The sequence below is a fragment of the Elephas maximus genome, chromosome 25 (genome assembly GCF_024166365.1).
Source record: "Elephas maximus indicus isolate mEleMax1 chromosome 25, mEleMax1 primary haplotype, whole genome shotgun sequence".
NCBI classification, from domain to species: Eukaryota; Metazoa; Chordata; class Mammalia; order Proboscidea; family Elephantidae; genus Elephas; species Elephas maximus.
The window spans coordinates 35,107,786-35,123,709 of NC_064843.1; positions in this window are offsets into that span (position 1 = coordinate 35,107,786).

Below are 15,924 nucleotides of genomic sequence, written 5' to 3' on the forward strand. Positions count from 1 at the left end.
TCTTCTGGTTAGCAGCCTGAGCTCTTAGCCACAGCAACGCCAGGGCTCCGTCTGCATCGTAGGATGGTTGAATTGTGTGTGTCAACTGGTGTCATTACAATGAGTGCCACTATCAACACCCAGAGCAGATGCTTCCAGGAACTAAAGGCCCTAAAAACAAATTTAAAGATCACTCACCAACCACGACCATCAAATTTCTCTAGGCCTCAGGTTCTTCTTCTATAAGCACCAACAATAAACTGCATTTTGCCTGTCTCCCAGGGCAGCTAGGAGGGTTATGTGAGATCACAGCTATCAAAAATCCCATTCCTCGGGTGAAGAGGTTGGACGGCAATTGAAGCCAAAGCTGGGAACAGGGTGCCCTCTCCTGGCAGAATGGAGAAAAGGGCGGCTCCAGTCCGACAGGTGAGGTGGGGGTACTTTCAGGACTTCCAGCGAAGGAACAGCAGAGGGACAGTGGGCTGGAGAACAGTCTCCTCCCTCTTTGTCTGCTGAACTTCTCGTCCTTCAGATCTGCTCCAGGAACGGAATGTCTCCCAGATTGGGCCAGGACCCTAGTTACAAGTTCTCGGAGCATTCTGTCCCTGGGTAATTTTGTGTCCTCTGTGGGATTATTTGGCTCCCTGGTGGCATAGTGTTTAAGAGTACAGCTGCGACCAAAGGGTTGGCAGTTCAAATCTACCAGTTTCTCCTTGGAAACCCTATGGAGCAATTCTACTCTGTCCTATAGGGTTGCTATGAGTTGATGCCAATGGCTTTGGTTTGGTTCTGGTGGGATTACTTATGGAGTCCTGGTGGCACAGTGGTTAAACCTGCTTGGCTGCTAACTGAAAGGTCGGCGGTTGGAACCCACTACCCACCAGCTGCTCCACAGGAGAAAGATGTGGCAGTCTGCTTCTATAAAGATTTACAGCCTTGGAAACCCTATAGGGTCACTATGAGTCAGTCCCACCAGGCTGTGGGATCCAACAGGGAAGGGATCATCTCAGGAATGAAGGGAAGTGGCAGCATCACAGGTCCCTTGACTCCTACAGTCCCTGGACTAGAAGGCTCTTAGCAAACTTAGAATAAAAGAATGTTGGAAGCCTAGACTTGAGGAGAAAGTGATCTAGAGGCCATTTACCCCCACTGGAGAAAGCTTCGGCCTCAGTTGGGGACAGTAAAGACCCAGATTTGAGGAGCCTCTGTACCCAACCCAAAGACAGCCAGGACTGTGGGCTGAAGGCAAGAGGCAACCCGACACGGGATCTAGGGCAGACATCCAAGAACACTAATTCATTGCACTAATACATATTGGAAGCCCTGGTGGTGTAGAGGTTAGGAGCTATGGCTGCCAACGACGAAGGTCAGCAGTTGGAATACACCAGGTGCTCCTTGGAAACTCTATGGGGCAGTTCTACTCTATCCTATAGGGTCGCTGTGAGTTGGAATTGACTCGACGGCAGTGGGTTTTAATATGTATTGGGTGCCTTCCCTGTGGCAAGCACTGGGTTGGGTATTGGGGATATAGTAGGGGGCAAAACCGGACATAGTTCTGACCCTCCTGGAAATAGTGGGAGAGACAGACACATAACCAATTTCAATATAATGAGATACAACTGCACACACTCCCATTTTACAGGTGGAAAGACTGAGTCTCAGAAGGGCAGGAGGCTGATGAGGAACGTTCCCTAATTTTTGTATTCTACGAATCTAGAGGGCTTCTCCAAAGGACAGAAACTTGTCAGTGGGTGGGCACAGGCAGCTCAGGTCGGGCTCCCTCCTCGCCTGCAGTGGAGAAGTGTGGGAAGGATTGAGGGAAGTTGGAGGGGGGCCATGAACCAAGTTCTTCAAGAAGTCCTTCCATCTCTATACCTCTACCCTGCAGTGACATCAAGGAAGGCCCAGAGGGCGGTTACAAAACAGAAGGGAGCTTGGAGGGAGAAGGGTGGACAGGAGTGTGTTGGGGGAGACACCCACTTAAGGGTGGTGTAGTAGGGGGTGTCTGTCCAGCATTGCATAACCTGGCCCCATTCCTATCAGCAGGGGTCCTCAGTGCCTGGACTCCACTTCCCCTTATTGCAGCCTCTCAATCAATCCAGAGGCTGAGACGCTGGACGTCCGGGAAGCCAAGTTGGGATGAAGGACAAAGGCAGTCCAGAAGGGCCAGTGTAGGCAGCTACGGGATTGGCCGGTGCTGGAGGCGGGACCTCGACCCGTGGCCAATGGGCGTGCCCCTTCCCCCTCCGCCCCTCTCCACTGAGGGAATCTACGTGTCTGCAAAAGCAACAAGGGAAGAGCAGGTTCAAAGGGCGAGAGGTTATGCTCCACAGTCGGCGCCAGGGTGGGGACTGGGACTTGTCTCTGCGACCTCCCCAGGACCCACGCTGGAGCCTGTACTTGGAGATGGGTCGTCTGACAATTATTTGTCCTCTGTGACTTTCAGCAGAGTAGGTGGGAACCCGAGAGAAAAGCCTGTTAGCAGTTTCTTGGTATCGAGCCTGAGATATTTTATGCCTCAATAGGCACATACCTGTTTGTGTTTCTTTTTTTTTCATTTATGCAATTAATAGCATACTAGGCACACTGTTCTGCATGTTTTGTTTTGCTTTTTTCACTTAACGTTGTATCTTGAAACATGTTCCATATCACTACATAAACATCTTTTTTGTTGTTGTTTTTCACTATTCCACCATATGGATGTACCATTATTTATTTAACAAGTTTCCTACTGAGGGCCATTTGGACTGTTTCCAAACTTTTGTTCTTAACGTCATTTAACTCCTGTGTACATCTCTGGGATAAATTCCTAGAAGTGGAACTGCCTGGTCAAAGGGCATGTGCATTTGTAATTTTGATAGTTATTGCCAGATTGTTATCCGTCAAGGTTGTACCAATGTACAATCCCAAGAGAATCACATGAAGGGCCTGTTTCCCCATAGCCTCACCAACACAGTGTGTTATCACATTTTTTTATTTTTGTCAATATGATACCAAAACCAAACCCATTGCTGTTGAGTCAATTCCAACTTGTAGTGACCCTATAGGACAGAATAGAACTGCCCCATACAGTTTCTAAGGAATGCCTGGTGGATTCGAACTGCCAACCTTTTGGTTAGCAGCCGTAGCTCTTAAGCACTATGCCACCAGGGTTTCCTGCCAATATGACAGTAAACTTAAAAAGAAAATTGATCACCTCTTGTTATGGATTGAATTGTGTGCCCCCCCAAATAAACCCAAACCAAACCCATTGCTGTTGAATCAATTCCAACTCACAGTGACCCTCTAGGACAGAGTAGAACTGCCCCATAGGGTTTCCAAGGAATGGCTGGTGGAATCAAACCACCAAACTTTTGGTTAGCAGCTGAGGGCTTTAACCACAGCAACACCAGGGCTCATTTAACCACCTATACCTATGGTTATAATCATATTTGGGAATGGGTTATGTTTATGTTAATGAGACAGTGATAGCATAGGGCGTGTCGTAAGTTAATCTCTTTTCTTAACATTTTATTGTGGTTTAGGTGAAGGTTTACAGAGCAAATTAGTTTCCCATTCAACAATTTATACCCAGATTTTTTCATAACATTGTTTGCAATTTCCTCAGTGTGTCAGTGCTCTCCCCACTCCCACCCTGGGTTCCCTGTTGCCATTCATCCAGCTTTCCTGCCCTTCCTGCCTTCTGAACTTCGTTTCTGAGTAAATGCTACCCTTTTAATCTCACATATTTGAATGTTCTGAGGCGCTCATTCCTCACTGGTGTTGTTGTTCACTTTATAGGTCAGCCTATTGTTTGGCTGAGAGGTGATCTCCAGGAGTGGGTTCATTTCCAAGTTTGAAGGGTATGTAAGGGCCATAGTCTCAGGGGTTCCACCAGTCTCCATCAAACTAGTTAAGTCTGATCTTTTTTTTTTTAATGAATTTAAATTTTGTTCTACACTTTTCTCCCACGCTGTCCAGGACCTTCTATTGTGATCCTGGTCAGAGCTGTAGGTAGTGGTAGCTGGGCACCACCTAGTTCTGGTCTCTGGCTAGAGGAGGCTGTGCTTCGAACGGTCTATTAGTCCCTTAGACTAATTGCTTCCTTGAATCTTTTTTTCTTCACTCTTCCTTGCTCTGGATGGGGAGAGACCAATAGTTGTATCTTAGACGGCCACTTGCAAGCTTTGAAGACCCCAGTCACTACTCACCAAAAATAGGATGTAGAACATTGTCTTTATGGGTTATGTTATGTCAATTGACCTAGATGACCCGCAAGTTAAGTCAATCTCTTCTGAGATGTAAAAAGAGAAGATCGAGCAAGCAAGCACAGATGGGGGAAGATAGATGCCACACCCATGTGAAGATCACCAAAAAAGAAAAAAAAATTTTTTTTTTTTTTTTTTTTGACCAAGGAACCCAAAAACAGAAGTTGAAAAGAGACAGGGACCTTCCCCTAGAGCCAGCACCCTGAATTCAGACTTCTAGGCTCCTAAACTTAAGAAAATAAATTTCTGCTTGTTAAAGCCACTCATTTGTGATATTTCTGTTACAGCAGCACTAGATAACCAGATCACATGGGGAGCCTGGACTTCCACCTCCATCTGCATTAATAAGGCACTCTTTTTCCTTCCCTCCCCACTGGGGTGGTACCAGAGGAGCCCTAGCAGAGTCAGGACTTCTACTATCACCCAGCAGCAAGGAGGTGGTATTCCCTCTCCCCTTCTCCTGCTGGACCAGGGCCTAGGAGCACTGTCAGGGAAATCCAGCTAAAACAGAAAGTTTAAAAAAGATCCAAATCTCGTAACATAATCCCAAAATGACAATGTTTCAACTGAAAATCATTCATCACACCAAGAACAAGGAAGATCTCAAGCTGAATGAAAAAAGACAATCAATAGATGCCCAAACCAAGATGACAGAGATGTTAGAGTTATCTGACAAAGGTTTTAAAGCAGCCATTATAAAAATGCTTCAGTGAGCAATTGCAAACATACTTGAAACAGATGAAAAAAATGCAAAGCCTCCACGAAGAAATAAAGGTATAAAGAAGTACCAAACAGAAATTTTAGAGCTAACACACACACAAATCAATGAATGGGCTCAACAGAAGAACGGAGAGGTCAGAATCAGTAAACTGAAAGATAAAAGAATAGAAATTACCCAATCTGAATAACGGAGAGAAAATAGACTGGGAAAAAAAAAAAATGAACAAAGCCTCAGGGACCTGTGGGTCTGTAATAAAAGTTTGAATAGTCCTGTCAGAGTTCCAGAAGAAGAGGAGAAAGAGGGTAGAGCTGAAAGGGCATTTCAAGAAATAATGGGTGAACTTCCCAAATTTGGCAAGAGTTATTAAACTACATATGCAAGAAGCTGAGTGACTCCAAAGAGAATGAACCAAATTCAAATCAAGACAAACAACAGTGAAACTTCTGAAAACTAAAGACAAAGAATTATTGAAAACAGTGAGAGAGAAATGATATCTTACCCACTGGGGAAAAATTCAGATGTCAGCAAATTTCTCATCAGAAAACATGAAGACCAGAAGGAAGTGGCACATTTGTCAAGTGCTGAAAGAAAAGAACTGTCAATCTAGAATCCTATACCCAGAGAAAATATCCTTCAGGAATAAAAGAGAAATCAATACATTCTCAGAGGAAGGAAAACTAAGAGCATTTGTCACCAGCAGACCCACCCTAAAAGAATGGCTAAAGAAAGTTCTCTACACACAAACAAAGAATAGAAGAAAGAAACTTAGAACGTCAAGAAGGAAGAAAGAACATGGTAAGCAAAAATACAGGTAAATAAAATTTCCTCGTTTAGAGTTTTCTAAACTGTGTTTGACAATGGAAGCAAAAATTATAACTGTCTGATGTGGTTCTAAATATATGTAGAGGAAATATTTAAGAAAATTTATTATATTATGATACCCTGGTGGCGCAGTGGTTAAGAGCTATGGACGCTAACCAAAAGTTCAGAAGTTCAAATCCACCAGCCACCCCTTGGAACCCCCATGGGGTAGTTCTACTCTGTCCTATATGGTCACTATGAGTCGGAATTGACTACCAGTTTGTTTTTTTTTAAATTGTACTTTAGGTGAAAGTTTACAGCTCAGGTTAATTGCTCATATAAAATGTTATACACATATTTTCATGTGACAGTAGTTGCAATCCCTACTATGTGACAGTACATAAGCTCTTTCCACCCCGAGTTTCCTGTGCCCATTCAACCAGCTCCGGGCAATGGGTTTTTTAAATATAAACAAAAGAGGGTAAATTGACATAAAAAGAGGTAAGGTTTCTAAGCTTCACTAGAACTGGTAACAGGATAACAACAATAGATTGTGATAAGTTATGTATATATAAAGCAACCACTAAAAAAGCTATACAAAGAGACACTCTCAAAAACACTATTGAAAAATCAAAATGAAAGGTTAGACAAGCACCTTAGGGCTCAGTGAGCTTATGTTAATGGGGAAAGAACAACCCAGAAAAGGAGAGTGAGAATTGTTGCACAACTCAATGAATGTAATCAGTGTCACTGAATTGTACGTGTAGAAACTGTTGAATTGGTGTAAGTTCTGCTGTGTATACTCTCAACAATACCAATAAACTATAAAAAAAAAAGAAAAATAAATTTTAGGAAAAAGAAATTCTAAACAATGCTCAAGTAACTCACAAGAAGGCAAGAAAAAGAAAACAGAGAAACAAAACACAGAGAGAAAAACAGAAAACAAAAATAAAACATCAGACCTAAACCTAAACATAATTATATTAGATGTAAATGGTCTAAATACACCAAATAAAAGACAGAGATTGACACAGTGGGTTAAAAAACATGACTGAACTATATGCTGCCTACAAGAAACTCACTTGAAATATAACATAGTAGTCAGGATGAAAGTAAAAAGATATATCATGCAAATATTAATCAAAAGAAAGCAGAATAAATATCAGCTAAATTAGACTTCTGAGCAAAGAAAATTACCAGAGACACTGTCTTAGGCTGGGTTCTCTAGAGAAGCAAAACCACTAAAGCATATAATTATAAATAAATATATATATATATACACACACACACACACAGAGATTTATATCAATGAAACAGTTCATGAGATTGTAGAGGGTGGAACGTCGCAAGTCTGTGGATTGGGATAGAGCCTTCTCCTGATTCATGTAGCAACAGGGGCTGGTGAACCCAAGATTGGCAGGTCAGAGAGCAGAGTTCTTGCTCACAGACTGTGAAGGTCAATGAATCCCAGGATTGGCAGGTAAGCTGCTAGCTCAAGTCCCAAGAACCAGAGGTCAGATGAATAAGAGGCAGCTGCAGGATCCAGAACAAGCCAAAAGCCTTGGCAAGGAGAGCAGGAAGGAAATAGGCGGTGGAGGGTAGAGAGATGAAGGCTGAAGGGGCGGTGAGCTGCCACAGGCCCTGCCCCTGCCGGTACCACTCAGCAGATTCCATCATGGGGGTGATCGCATACCACATTTCAACAGGGATATGATCACAACATTATACAACTGCCAAAACACTGAGAATCATGGCCCAGCCAAGGTGGCACACAATCTTAACCATCACAGACATAGCAGAAGAGAGACATTATATAATGTTAAAAGGGTCATTCCACCAAAAAGATATAACCACCCTAAAGGTGTATGTATCAAACAACTGAGCTGCAAAGTATGTGAAACAAAAACTAATAGTACTAAAAGGAGAAACAGACAAATCCATAATTACAATTGGAAACTTCAACACTCCTCTCGGCAACTGATAGAATTACTAGACAGAAAAGCAGACAGGATATAGAAGAAATCAACAATACCATTAGCCAACATGATCTAATTGACCTACATAGAACACCCCACCCAACAACAGCAGAATACACATTTGTTTCAAGTACTCACAGAGCATATACCAAGATAGACCATATCCTGGATCATAAAACGAATTTCAACAAATTTAAAAGAACTGAAAACATACAGAATGTTGAATCCAACTGCAGTGGAGTCAAACTAGAAATCAGTAACAGAAAGATAACTGGCAAATATCCAAACATTTGGAAACTAAACAATAAACATTTCTAAATAATCCAGAGATCAAAGAGGAAGTCTGAAGGGAAATTTTAAAAAATTGAACTGAATGAAAATGAACATATAAGATATTAAAATTTGTGGAATGCAGCTAAAGCAGTGCTGAGAGGGAAATTTATAGTGCTAAAATACATACATTAGAAAAGAAAAAAACATCTCAAATAAAACATCTGAGCTCTCAACTCAAGAACATAGAAAAAGCAGAGGAAAATAAACTCAAAATGAAAAAAAAAGAGGGAAATAATAAAGAACAAAAATCAATGAAGTTGAAAGCTCTACTTTCTGTGAAGCTCAGGCTATGATAGGTATATTGTTTTTCTTTTCCATACTTTCTAGCTTTTCTATACTACAATGAAAAATAAATTTTATTTAATAAGCAAAAAGGTTAAAATGAAATACAGTAAAACCTGCGAAAGCCAGAACCTGTGAAAGGCAGAAATCTGTCAGAGAAAGAAAAGTCAAATATCTTCCACTAAAATGAGCGATAGAAAAGTGGTAAGGATGCATCCTGTTAAAGGTGGAAAACTTCCAAGACCTGGAAAAACAAGGCAGTCCTGTTGAGTTCTGGCTCTCATAGGTTTCACTGTATGTTCATTCACTCACTCACTCAATCAGTGATTCAACAAATCCACCATCTACCATATTTTTACACAAATAATGCATGCCTTCTGTGTTTGTTTGCCAACAATGCCCTTCCCCTAGAGGTATTTTTGTAAGTGCTGCCATGTCAATTTTTTGTACATGTTGCTGTAAAAAAATTAGCATACAGTGCTTACGAAAACTTGCGGGGGAGGGCATGTTGGCAAACAAACATAGAATGCGTGCATTATTTGTATAAAAATATGGTACTGTGTTCCAAGGAAGGAGCCCTGGTGGCACAGTGGTTAAATGCTCAGCTGCTAACCGAAAGGTTGGTGGCCTGAGTCCACCAGCTGCTTTGCAGGAGAAAGATGTGGCAGTCTGTTCCCGCAAAGATTTACAGCCTTGGAAACCTTGTGGGGCAGTTCTACTCTATCCCATAGGGTTGCTATGAGTTGGAATCGACTTGGCATCAAGGGATCTGGTTTTCATTCCAGAGTGATTTTTCCTAGGAAGCAAAGACGGTCAAAGTGGGGCTGGCAAAAGCACTGCAATTGGAAACACAGCATCTCAGGTTGGGAGGAACTTCAGAAGCCACTAAGGGCTTCTTAGTTATAGGAAAAAAACAAAGCAAACTATAATTTTGCACACTTGATTTTGTGGTCTGTGAAATTTGTACTCACTCTGTTGTTCTTAGGTACTCGTAAGTCGGATCTGACTCATAGTGATTCTATGCACAACAGAATGAAATACTGCCCAGTCCTGTGCCATCTTTACAATCACTGCCATGTTTGAGTCCACTGTTGCAGTCACTCTATCAATCCAGCTCATTGAGGGTCTTTCTCTTTTTCACTGACCCTCTACCAAGCATGTCCTTCAGGACTGGCGCCCCCACCCCCCCCCATAACATGTCCAAAGCATGTGAGACTGAAGTCTTGCCATCCTCACTTCTAAGGAGCATTCTGGCTGTACTTCTTCCAAGATAGATGTGTTTGTTCTTCTGCCAGTCCATGGTACATTCAATATTCTTTATCAACACCATAATTCAAATGCATCAATTCTTCTTTGGTCTTCCTTATTCACTGTCCAGCTTTCACATGCATGTGAGGCGACTGAAAATACTATGGCTTGGATCAGGCGCACCTTAGTCCTCAAAGTGATATCTTTGCTTTTTAACACTTAAAGATTTTTTTTGCAGCAGACGTACCCAATGCAATAAGCATTTGGTTTCTTAACTACTGTTTCCACGCGCATTGATTGTGGATCCAGGTAAAATTAAATCCTTGACAACTTCAGGATACCTGTTCACAATTTGGAGCCCTGGTGGCACAGTGGCTAAGAATTGGCTGCTAACCAAAGAACTTTGCAGTTTGAATCCACCAGCTTCTCCTTAGAAACCATATAGGGCAGTTCTACTCTGTCCTATAGGGTTGCTATGAGTCAGAAGCAACTTGACAGCAATGGGTTTGGTTTTTTGGTTTTACAGGAACAACAAAGGAACCCTGGTGGTGCAATGGTTAAGTGCTCAGCTCTAACTGGAAGGTCAGCACTTTGAACCCATCAGCTGGTCCATGGGAGAAAAGACCTGGCAATCTGCTCCCATAAAGTTTACAGCCTAGGAAACCCTATGGGGCAGTTCTACGCTGTCCTATAGGGTCGCTATGAATCAGAATGGACTTGAAGGCATACAGTAACTACATAGGAAGAGCAGCAGCCAGTCATGCAAAGGGTTAGAAGAAGAACTTTCTAAGAAGAAAGACTGTCATGTGTAAGGGCCCTTAGGGCAGGACAAACATAGCTGTGAAGGCTACAGGAAAGAGCTGTACACACTCACTAGTCATCATCATCTGAAGTAACGTGTTCATTTATTTGTTATTTTCCACCTAGAATGCAAACTCCATGAAGGCAGGGATTTATTTGGCTTGTTCACAGCTGCATTCTCAGAAGCTCACAGAGTGCCTAGCAGATAAAATAACTCATTCAATACTTGCTAAATGAATGAGTGACTTCAACTTCTGGTTTACTAACACTTACTTCTTCCTTCCTTCCTTCCTCTGGGGGAGAGAGATGTCCCCAGTAGATGGTAGAAAACAATGTGGAGAATACAGTAATAGAGCTACACTCAGGGTTTTATAGGAGCATAGATGAGGCTCCTAATCCAACCGGGGAGTCAAGGAAGGGCTGGGCCTTAAAGGATAAGTGGTACTTTGACAGGAAGAATGGTAAGGGGCATCCCAGGAAGAGAGAGGAGAGGGTATCAGGGCAGGAAAGAGCCTAGTGGCATGGAAAAACCATCTGGAAGTTCTGAGTTGCCGTAATGTGAACTGCGATGCTGTTAGGGCAAACAGACAAGGCAAGGCCAGTTAGCAGGGACCGCACAGGAGAGAGTCTTGAAGTCCAGAGTAAAGTGCTTGTACCTCCTGTGGCTAGCAGTCCCCAGATGGTTTTGTTCATATGAGCTTAGCATATGCATATTAGGAAATATTCCATTAGCTGGTATCACAAGGCACAATATCCACTTAGGATAAGATTTGTCGTTAACAATAGGGCATGTAAATTCATATTTCAAAGCATCTTTTTGATACTTTTTTCCTCAAATTTTATTACATTCATCACAACATGACCAACAAGGACAATAGTGCATAGTAGGAGATCGGTCAGCTTTGGCCCTTTTCTATTGGCTTGCTGCACTGGTAATTTTAGCATTATCTAGAACCTGCTATTTCTTTGCAGGGATATTTTGAAGTCACTTGTCTGTTTTATGGGGTTAACATAGGAAAACCAAGTAACATGATCCTTATGTTCACTTAGCCAGACGAGATAGATGACAATGTACTGCAGAATGCTGAGAGGGATGAGCGAGGACCCCGCTACCCACCCCTCTCAGGAAGCCTCTGCTGCCTCACATGACACTAATGCTCAGTAGACACAGGTCAGAAATACCAACCAAGAGAGGGTCCCAGTGTCAATCCATTGAAAAGCTTAACTCCCTTTCCATTTTCAGGATAAAAAATGAATAGAAAAATGATCCCACCAGCAGGTATACAACTCACTTTGGAGACCATGGCTTTAGGCAACAGGAAGCTAGTGAATGGTTTCAAGCAGGAGAAAGACATGGTCAAATTCGCGCTTTCAAAAGATCACTGTGGCTATAGGGTGGAGGATGGATGGGAGGCAGCAAGGCTGGATGCTAGGAGACCAGTGAGGAAGTTGGCACAGTGGCCCAGGTGGGAGATGGGGAAGGATGGAATCAGGCCATTGACCAAGGGAGTGGGGAGGACGGGATGGATTTGAGAGCCCTTTCCATGGTAAAATGAACACTTACTAGGTGGAGGGAGGTGCCAGCCAGTTGATGAGATGAAGCACACAAGAAATAGAGGGAATAAGGTAAGGGTGCCCACATCTGCCTCTTCTATTTACTATTGTACTAGAGGTCTATCCAGTGCAGAAAGGCAAGGGGGGAAAAATGTGTCAGGATTGGAAAATAAGAAACAAAATTGTCACTACTGACAGATGGTAGATCACGTATATATAGTCAATACAAAAAAATTCATAGACAAGTGAGAGAATTGAGCAAGGCTTCCAGATAGAAGGTGCATATACTAAAAGCAATTGCATTTCTATACATTTGCCAAAAATACCTAAAAAATGAACCTTTAAAAAGATAAATTTAAAATAATAGAAAAAACACCTAGGAATAAATCTAACAAAACATATTTGAGACCTTTATAGACAAAACTATAGAATTTAATGAAGTTCTAAATAAATTAGTTGATGTTCAACCATTTCAAGAGGTAGCATATGATCAGGAACCAATGGTACTGAAGGAAGAAGTCCAAGCTGCTCTGAAGACATTGGCAAAAAACAACTCTCCAGGAATTGATGGAATATCAATTGAGATGTTTCAACAAATGGATGCAGTGCTGGAGGTGCTCACTCGTCTATGACAAGAAATATGGAAGACAGCTTCCTGGCCAAGTGACTGGAAGAGATCCATATTTATGCTTATTCCCAAGAAAGGTGATCCAACCGAATGTGGAAATTACAGAACAATATCAGTAATATCACACACAAGCAAAATTTTGCTGAAGATCATTCAAAAACGGCTGCAGCAGTATATCGACAGGGAACTGCCAGAAATTCAGGCTGGTTTCAGAAGAGGCTGTGGAACCAGGGATATCATTGCTGATGTCAGATGAATTCTGGCTGAAAGCAGAGAATACCAGAAGGATGTTTACTTGTGTTTTATTGACTATGCAAAGGCATTCGACTGTGTGGATCATAACAAATTACGAATAACATTGCGAAGAATGGGAATTCCAGAATACTTAATTGTGCTCATGAGGAACCTTTACATAGATCAAGAGACAGTTGTTCAGACAGTACAAAGGGATACTGATTGGTTTAAAGTCAGGAAAGGTGTGCGTTAGGGTTGTATTCTTTCACCAAATCTATTCAATCTATATGCTGAACAAATAATCTGAGAAGCTAGACTAGATGAAGAATGGGGCATCAGGATTGGAGGAAGACTCAACAACCTGCGTTACGCAGATGACACAACCGTGCTTGCTGAAAGTGAAAAGGACTTGAAGCACTTACTGATGAAGATCAAAGACCACAGCCTTCAGTATGGATTTTACCTCAGCACAAAGAAAACAAAAATCGTCACAACTGGACAAATGAGCAACATCATGATAAGTGGAGAAAAGATTGAAGTTGTCAAGGATTTCATTTTACTGGGATCCACAATCAACAGCCATGGAAGCAGCAGTCAAGAAATCAAAAGACGCATTGCATTGGGTAAATTGCTGCAAAGGACCTCTTTAAAGTTTTGAAGAGCAAAGATGTCACCTGGAAGATTAAGGTGCACCTGACCCAAGCCATGGCATTTTCAATCACATCATACGCATGTGAAAGCTGGACAATGAATAAGGAAGACCGAAGAAGAGTTGACACTTTTGAATTGTGGTGCTGGCAAAGAATATTGAATATACCATGGACTGCCAAAAGAATGAACAAATCAATCTTAGAAGTACAACTAGAATGCTCCTTAGAGGCAAGGATGGCGAGACTGCGTCTTACATACTTTGGACTTGTCAGGAGGCATCGATCCCTGGAGAAGGACGTCATGCTTGGCAAAGTACAGGGTCAGCGGAAAAGAGGAAGACCCTCAACGAGGTGGACTGACACAGTGGCTGCAGCAATAAGCTCAAGCATAACGATTGTAAGGATGGCGCAGGACTGGGCAGTGTTTCGTTCTCTTGTGCATAGGGTCACTATGAGTTGGAACCGACTCGACAGCACCTAACAACAACAAATAAACGAAGATTTTATACACACACATACATGCACACATAAAATCTCAGAGAAACATCTAATGTCGTGTAGGAGTCCATGGGTAGTGCAAACAGTTAAGGAATGGGCTACTAACTGAGAGGTTCGTGGTTCAAATTCACCCAGAGGTGTTTCTGAAGAAAGGCCTAGGGATTTGCTTTCAAAAGTCACAGTCATGAAAACTCTATTAAGTGCAATTCTACTCTGAAACACACAGGGTTGCTATGAGTCAGAAATAACTCGACAGAAATGGGTAATATCATGTAATGTGATCACTTTCTGTAACGCAGTATTGCATAATTTAATGAAATGTAATCATTTTCCAAAATGCAATGTAATGTAATCAACTGAGGTCATATCAGTGACCTAATCATTTCTGAATTATAAGAAGACCAGACTAGACAGAGACACACACATACAGGGGAGGACGGAAGGCATGTGAGGATGGTCTACAAGCAAAGGAACTTCAAGAATCACGAGTAGATACCAAAACTAGGAAAGAGGCTCACAGAAGGAATTAACATGGCTAAGACCCTGATGTGCATTTTTAGCTTCCAGAACTAAGAAAATAAATCTCTGTTCTTTCAACCAACCCACTTGTGGTATTTCTGTTATGGTAGCAGTAGATAACTAAGACAATAACAAAATGTGTAGAACAGAGTAGAACTACCCTAAAGGGTGTTCAAGGAGAGGCTGGTGGGATATGAACTGCCGACCTTTTGGTTAGCAGCCAAATGCTTAACCACTGGGCCACCAGGGCTCCAACTAAGACAATAGGCTTTCTAAAACAAGACAAAAATAACTACTTCTAAATAAAAAGATAAATCTGGCTACATTAAAACTAAGAGCTTCTATTCATCAAAAAACACCATAAAGAGGTTGAGAAGATGAGCCACAAACCAGGAGAAGATATTTGTAATGCATATAATTAGCACAGGACTAATATCCAGACTATGCAAAGAACCTTTAACTGAAAAAAAAAAAAAAAACTACCCATCTTTAAATGGGCAAAGACATGAACGGAACTTTTACAGAGACAAAAGCACATATGGATTGTAACATATGAATAGAATACGCAGCCTCATTATTAATAAAAGAAATGCAAATTAAAACCACAATGAGATGCTATTTTACACCTACCAGCTTGGCAAAAAACAAAAATTTGATAATAGGAAGTGCTAGTAAGGACAGGGAATAATAAGAATTTTTATCCACTGCCGGTGGGAGCGTAGGCTGCTGCCCTTTGGAAAATTAAGTGGTACATAAGCATACCCTATGATCAAGCAATTTGACTTGTATATATATATACTAGAATGCTAGAGCAGCATTGTTTGTGGCAGCAAGCAACTGAAATACCTCAATGCCCATCGACAATAGAATACACTGTGGCATATTCATACAATGGAATATTACACAGAAATGAAAATAAATGAACCTCAGCTATACTCATCTACTTACATGTATGAATCTCAAAAATAATCTTGAGAATAACAAGTTGCAGAACAATATACTCGGTATAATTTCATTTATACGATGGCAAAAAAAACAGTCAAAATTAAATAATATGTTGTTTAGGGATACTCACATAAGTAGTAAACCAAACTAGTTTCTATGGAGTCAGTCCCACCTCATGGGGACCCATGCGTTCCATAGAGTTTTCAGTGACTGTTATGTTTCAGAAGTAGAGGCATCTCCGGGTGGCTTCAGTTAGTAGCCAAGTGCTTTACTGTTTGCACCACCCGGGGACTCCATTACACAGGTAGTAAAACCTGTGAAGGAACAGCAAAGAAATGAAGGCGAATTCACTATAGTAGTAACTCTGGGAGTGGGGAGAAGGGACAGATGATAAACACTGAAAACAGGTGGCTCGAGGGGTAAGGCAGTTTTGATTCCACATGGATCAACTGGATACAAGTGGTCATCACAGCCATAAGTATGGGTGAGACGGCCCAGGAAGAGGGAG